Source organism: Leopardus geoffroyi, chromosome E1 (assembly GCF_018350155.1).
Source record: "Leopardus geoffroyi isolate Oge1 chromosome E1, O.geoffroyi_Oge1_pat1.0, whole genome shotgun sequence".
NCBI classification, from domain to species: Eukaryota; Metazoa; Chordata; class Mammalia; order Carnivora; family Felidae; genus Leopardus; species Leopardus geoffroyi.
In genome coordinates, this window is record NC_059330.1 from 57385035 (window position 1) to 57391300 (window position 6266).

The window sequence follows — 6266 nt, forward strand, 5'->3', positions numbered from 1 at the left end:
CAGAGCCCGACGCAGGGCTCGAACCCACGAACCGCGAGATCATGACCTGAGCCGAAGTCGGACGCTCAACCGACTGAGCCCCCCAGGGGCCCCAGGACTTGTTCCTTCCCTAGGAATCGGCAGACTGGTGACCGTAGCCAGGAAATCCCCCCACCACCCAAACTTATGGCAAAATGAGCCGGCTGCTCTCCCCGGGTCACTTCCTCCCTCCCGGTCCGGGAAAAGCCCACCCTTGCTGCACCAGGACCGACCCAGCTCGGGGAGGAACAAGCCGCTTTGACAGGGGTGACCCGACCTCTGGTTAGCGCTCTCCCGCCAAACGCAAGCCCCCGTCCCCGCACACAGGACAGCACAGCCCTGTGCGTGTCCCTGTGCCCGTTCTGGCCTTTTGGACCTCGCACGTGGAGTGTTTGGTCCTCCCCGCCATCGCGGCTTCGTGGGCGCTCGCTGCGGGATGCCCCCCCCCCTGCCTGGCACCCCTCACCTGATCCCTCTGGGCACACTGACTGTGCCCTAATCCCGGGCTGCCTCCTGGGTGACTTCCTGGGCACAGAGACCATGTGACTCCCAGATGTCCTGCTCTCTCCATGTTGCGTGCTCGTGTGTGCACTTGCCACTGAGTGCCTCCTGGCTCTTGGGACGGAACCGCCAGGTCTCCGTCCCCTCCTGTATCTTGGAGGACTCCGATGGAATGACCCACCAGCAGACACACGGCCTCCCTCCCAGCGGAGCCAGAATGAGGTGACTGCGCTGTGGTGAGCTCCCCGCCAGGCTCCAAGTTCCTCAAAGCCGCCGGCCCCGCGCGTGTTCCTTCCCCGGTCCTCGCCCCGTGCCACGCACGGCGCCCTCACCTGCGAGATGCTCCGGAAACGCACGCTAGCAGCTGAAGGAATGAATACATCCCCCAAATGCAATAAACTTAAAAATCTCACGTCTCAGGCGTTCTAACTCTCCCTGGCGGCCGGTGATCGTCGGCCAGGGCGCAAGGAACCTGGTACGTGTGTGGGTCAGAAGACCTCGAGGCCTCGGCCAAGACCCGATAGAGCCGTCATGGCCACTGGGGTGCCAAGTGGAATAATCTGCCTGCAGAACCGGGGCAGGGCGAGTCCGGGCCTCAGGGGGGCAGCGGGGAGTGGGGGAGGGGCTGAGACCGCAGGACAGGTTGGGGCAGAAGGCCCAGGGTCACTCCTAAGCAGTCAGTGCTCTGGAGAACCATTTGACTGCAGCTCCATTGGGGTAGTCCCTACCCCCCCCCCGCAAGCCCCCCCCCCCGCCACATCTGGGACCACCCACTGAGCTGATGGACTTCCACACACCCCCCCCCCCCAGGGAATTCCCAACTCCTGGACCAGCTGGGATCCTTTCTCTCTGTACCTCCCTCCTCCCAGGACAAGGACCTCACTGCTGACTCCTTGGGGCCTTCAGTCCTTGGCACCTGCTGGGGACGACCCCCCCGTCTTCCAGGGACTCAGATGCCCCTCGAACACCCGACCCCCATTTCCCGGGCCACGCGACGGTCTTCTTCATTCCTGGCAGGGACGGAAATCTTGGACGCTGGGGCTTTACAGACCTGTATTTGAAAACCGGAGTTTGCACCTAAGTGACGTTGGACACGTCCACCTCCCGGGACAGAGATTTCCCGTCTATTCTGTGGAGACAATGCGACCTCGCCGCCCCCTCCCCCGGGACTGCAGGGAAGGGACCCCGAGAGATGGCGCACAGAGAGCCCTGACCCAGAGCCCCCCACCCTCCCGTCCCCCCACCCCACCTTGCTCCGAGGGTCCGTCGAGCACACCCGTGAACCAAAAACTGGAACGTGTGCTTTGACAAGGGCCTTCCGTGCCGTTGCATAGATGCAACATCAGATGTAGGAAATTGAAATTCTGCAGACAGAGCAGACGTTGGGAGCAGGACCGCAGTGGGAACCGGGATTGATTCCCCCCCCCCCGCCCCCCGGGACAGACACATGGACAGACGCGCCCGACCCCAGGGACGCACCCTCCTGCTTCACCTGTTGCCTTGGCCAGGACCTTGCCCTGTCCTTGACACGGGGAACAGCTGTGGCCTGAACATCGGTGGCTCAGCACGGAGCCGGTGGCAACAGCGGCCCTCGGAGGGAATAAGCATCCCCTCCCACCCCCAGGAGCAAAACGACGCAAATACCACGGGCATGAGACCCTCGCCAGACCCGAGCAGCCCGCAGGTGCCAGGCTTCGGCTGTAAACTACCCTGTTCTGATGAAGGCAGGGAAAACCTCCAGAAGGGAAAACAGCGCTCATTTTCGAGGTGGTGTTTTAGGGCAAAGCTCTGTGGAGCCGTCCCGGCCTCTTCACGATTTTACCAAAAAGGAGGGCTGTTTTGGTCCGCCCTAAAGCACGCGCGGGGCATCCTCTCACCGAATACCTATTCCGCTCCAGGGAGAATGGATCTCTTCCTTTCTAGAACAATACAAAGGTGGGTAATTAGTGTGTAGTCATTAATGGGCAATTTTAGAGGCGTTGAGCAGAGTTCATAACATCATCCTGAATAAATCTGCATTTAACTGAACTCCTTTTTTTCTCTCTTCTGTGATTTTTGTTGTCGTTGTAGCTGTAATTATTTTAAGTGAGATTCTCCCTAATGAAAACAAAGAACACTGGATGTGGGAGAATCGGCTTCTGGGGAGGCCACGGGTGCAGCGGTGCCCCGTTTCCTGCCTCAGCGCCCAGGCCCCCGGGGCCCTCCTTCTCTGGTGGCTTCTGCCCTCCGTCTGACAGCAGGTGCGGGCGGGTGGGGGGGTGTGTGCACATGTGTGTGTGTGTGTCTATTTGTCTCCGTTCCCTTATTGCCCGGATCCAGAAGGATGGGGTGGTGCACAGGAGAGATGTGGTCCGTGAGCCAGGAGCTCTGGATGTTTAGTCTGACTCTACAATTAACCAGGGGAGTGACCTCGGGCACCTTGTCCTCCCTGTGCCTCGGTTTCCTCACCTGTAAAATGCCAGGGCCTCTCAAGGCCTCAGCTCAGTCAGGCAATGGATGTCCTGCCGGGTCCTCGGGGACTCCATCGGGGTTGGGATGTGCACTCAATGTGTCACAAGGGGGAGCAGGTCCTGTGTCCCCACCCTCCAAAAGCCACTTTCCAGAAGCTTCCACCAAGCATGGCACACAAACAGGAGAATACTGGCAGGTTCCGCCCTCTGGGTACTTAACATCAGGACTTGAGGGACAGAGGGGCGGCCAGGCAAAGGCTAGGGGACGACAAAGCCCACCCGGACCCGTGCGGCCGCGAGTTCTGGGTCCTCAGACTCTGCCCCGCCCCTCTCGCTTGGGCAGGAGCCTGTCCCCTGGTGAGTCCCCTCTGCGGGAGGCTCTGGATACCTTGGCCACTTAATTCTGACTTGGCAATTTTCACGTCTTACGTTCCCAACCACAGTCTCCATGTTGCTAAACCCCCTTCTCTCGGGGCCCCAACCTCTGGGTTTCTTTCTGCCCCCAACCCCAAGCTACTCGTGGGCCCCTGATTCTTGGAAGCATCTTTCATTGGACGGATTTTACGCTGAGCTTTCCCTAATGCTACCTGGCCCACTCAGGCCGCCTTCCCTGGCAAACACAGGACTGGAGGTGCACAAGGAGGGGTTCATTCAGGCCTTTCCGGTGGTTCCAGGCAGCAAGGTGGTCCCACTGCCCAGGACTTCCCAGGCCAGATATTTTTTTTTTTTTTTTTTTTTTTTGAAAGAGAGAGAGAGAGAATGCATGGGGGAAAGGGACAGAGGGAGACAAAGAATCCCAAGCAGGCTCCACACTCAACACGGAGCCCGATGCGGGGCTCGATCCCACGACCCTGGGATCACGACCCGAGCCGAAATCGAAAGTCAGACGCTCAACCCACTGAGCCACCCAGGCGCCCCTTTAGGCCAGACGTTTGGATGGTTCTTTCCGAGGGGAGTCGAGAGGTCAACGCAAAGGCCTGCGCTAAGAGCTCGGGGAGCTCAGAAAGAAACCAGTGGCCTGTGGGCGAGGGAGCTCCAAGCGGGGTCCCAGGGACGTGGTCAGAGAGCAGCGAGCTCTAGGATTATACATGATGCATTTACTACCCTCGGATTTAGGGTTCTAGCTGTGCCAGAAGCAGCGAGTAGGGCGTGCCTTCCCGGCACAAAGAGGGACGGTCCCTGGGACAAGGTCCCTCCCTTGTCAGCACGGGCCCAGCCTGCCTCTCCCCGTGTCACCCCAGGACCTTTGCTCCCAGCGGCCGGTCCCTGGGAAGGAACAGTAACTTCATGGAACGCAAACCTTGGTGTAGGCCACCCTGTGGCCGTCTGGAGGGCCAGCAGGGCTCAGGTCAGCCGAGGACTCAGGCCTGCCGGACCCTGTCTCTGGAAGGACGGGTCCAGTGCCCACCGTTGCCAGTCCTCCTGCCCGCCCTCGGGGCACCGCTCTCGGGAGCCAGGCCCTCTGTCCCCGTCCCTGGCCACAAACCTTTCCTCCCTGGGGTGCTGAGTGGCTCAGGGGAGGAAAACTCCACCCTGATTTTTCATTGTTTTTACAGAAAAGTTAGTTTCTGCCAAAAGGAAAAAAAAAATTAAAATGGAACAGCCTTCTTCCCCCCTGAGAATTGTTTTCTCTTCATTAAACCCTCTGGTCTGGCTTGGCCGGCCACCAACCCTGGGCCAAGGAGATTTTTCTCCTCTTTGGCTGAGGAAGCCCCCCCCCCCACCCCAACGGCCCCGCCCTTCTGTGAAGGCCCAGGGCCCCTCCGCTTGGATTGGAGGCAAGAAAAGAGGAGGGACGAGCCGGGAGGATCTGGTGGGAGGGGAGAGGAAGAAGGGAGCGACAGGCGGGAGCCACTCCAGACCCCAGACCATCTCCCCCCCCCTCCCCCCCCCCCCCCCCCCCCCCCCCCCGTCACAATGAAGCCAGCCGCTCTGGACACCCAGGTCAGGGTTCCGGTTTCGAAAACCCCATCCGTGAGCTTCTCCAGCCCCGAGGCCTCAATCCCGGAGTGTGTCCCTCTTTCCTGTCCCTCTCCTTGGAGAACGCGTGTCCCCCAGATCCCAGCTCCCAGCCCACCACTGCGCTCACCATTAAACCCCGCTGAGCTGTGGGTGGTGTATATTCCCTTTCCGGTTTCCTCTGACTCACATGCTGGGCGAAGGGGGGTGGTGGGGAGCAGCCCTCGGGGGTGGGCCTTCTCCCGCCCCTCCTCGGAAGATCCTGGGGTAACTAGGTCTGCGTCCCCCCCACCCCAGCTCGTGGCACCCCCGCCAGGGCCCAGCCCCGCCCCGGCCCTCGAAGCCGGGCCCTCTGCCCATCTGTCCCGGGCGGGCTGCGTCCGTGAGCTTGGCTCGCTGCCCCCCGCGAGGTCAGAAGAACGGCTAGGGCGGGCACCCGGACCAACGGCGATTGAAATGACGGTTCCTCCACGCACGAGGGGAAAATCCACCTCCTCCCGTCACCAGGTCGGTAGCAAACGGCCGCATGCCGCGTGATTCCGATGATGTGAGCCGTCCAGGACAGGCAAATCCACAGACACAGGAAGCTGATTCCCGTTGCCAGGGGCGGGGGGGACGGAGATGGGGGGTGACAGCTGACGGGTACAAGCCTTCTTTCCAGGGTGATGAAAATGCTCTGAAGTCCTCCGTGGCGATGACCGCAGGGATCTCTGAATATCTCACAATCCACGGATCTGCACAATTTCGGTGGGTGGATTATACGGTGTGTCAGTTCGCTGGGGCAGCCACGCAAAGTAGGACAGACCGCGGGTGGCGGGTTGGGGGGGCCCTAACCAGACAGTTACACTCACATCCTCGAGGCGGCACGTCCGAGATCCAGGCGGGGGCAGGGTGGGTCTCTCCCGAGGCCTCTCTCCCCGGTTGGCAGGGGCCACCTTCTCACCACGTCCTCACGGGGCCTCTCCCGGGACCACACGCACCCCTAATGCCTCCCAGACTCACCTCCTTGAAGGACACCAGACAGGCGCCTGGGGGGCTCAGTCGGTTGAGCCCCCTCCGACTTCGGCTCAGGTCATGATCTCACAGCTCGTGGGTTCGAGCCCCGCGTCGGGCTCCGTGCTGACAGCTCGGAGCCTGGAGCCTGCTTCCCATTCTGTGTCTCCTTCTCTTCTCTGCCCCTCCTCTGCTCGCAATGTCTCTCTCAAAAATAAACATTGGGGCGCCTGGGTGGCGCAGTCGGTTAAGCGTCCGACTTCAGCCAGGTCACGATCTCGCGGTCCGGGAGTTCGAGCCCCGCGTCGGGCTCTGGGCTGATGGCTCAGAGCCTGGAGCCTGTTT

General features: G+C 61.1%; 2 long non-coding RNA genes across 2 annotated transcripts; both read right to left on the reverse strand.

Moving 5' to 3' along the window:
• Positions 1-13: 13 nt before the first annotated feature.
• On the reverse strand, positions 14-1866 carry LOC123604631. Its single transcript, XR_006715400.1, has 3 exons — positions 1769-1866; positions 1375-1570; positions 14-883 (listed from the first exon to the last, which is right to left on the reverse strand). It is a non-coding gene; the product is annotated as an uncharacterized LOC123604631 (long non-coding RNA).
• Positions 1867-2258: 392 nt separating this feature from the next.
• LOC123604635 lies at positions 2259-5202 on the reverse strand. Its single transcript, XR_006715404.1, has 2 exons — positions 5059-5202; positions 2259-2438 (listed from the first exon to the last, which is right to left on the reverse strand). It is a non-coding gene; the product is annotated as an uncharacterized LOC123604635 (long non-coding RNA).
• Positions 5203-6266: the final 1064 nt, after the last annotated feature.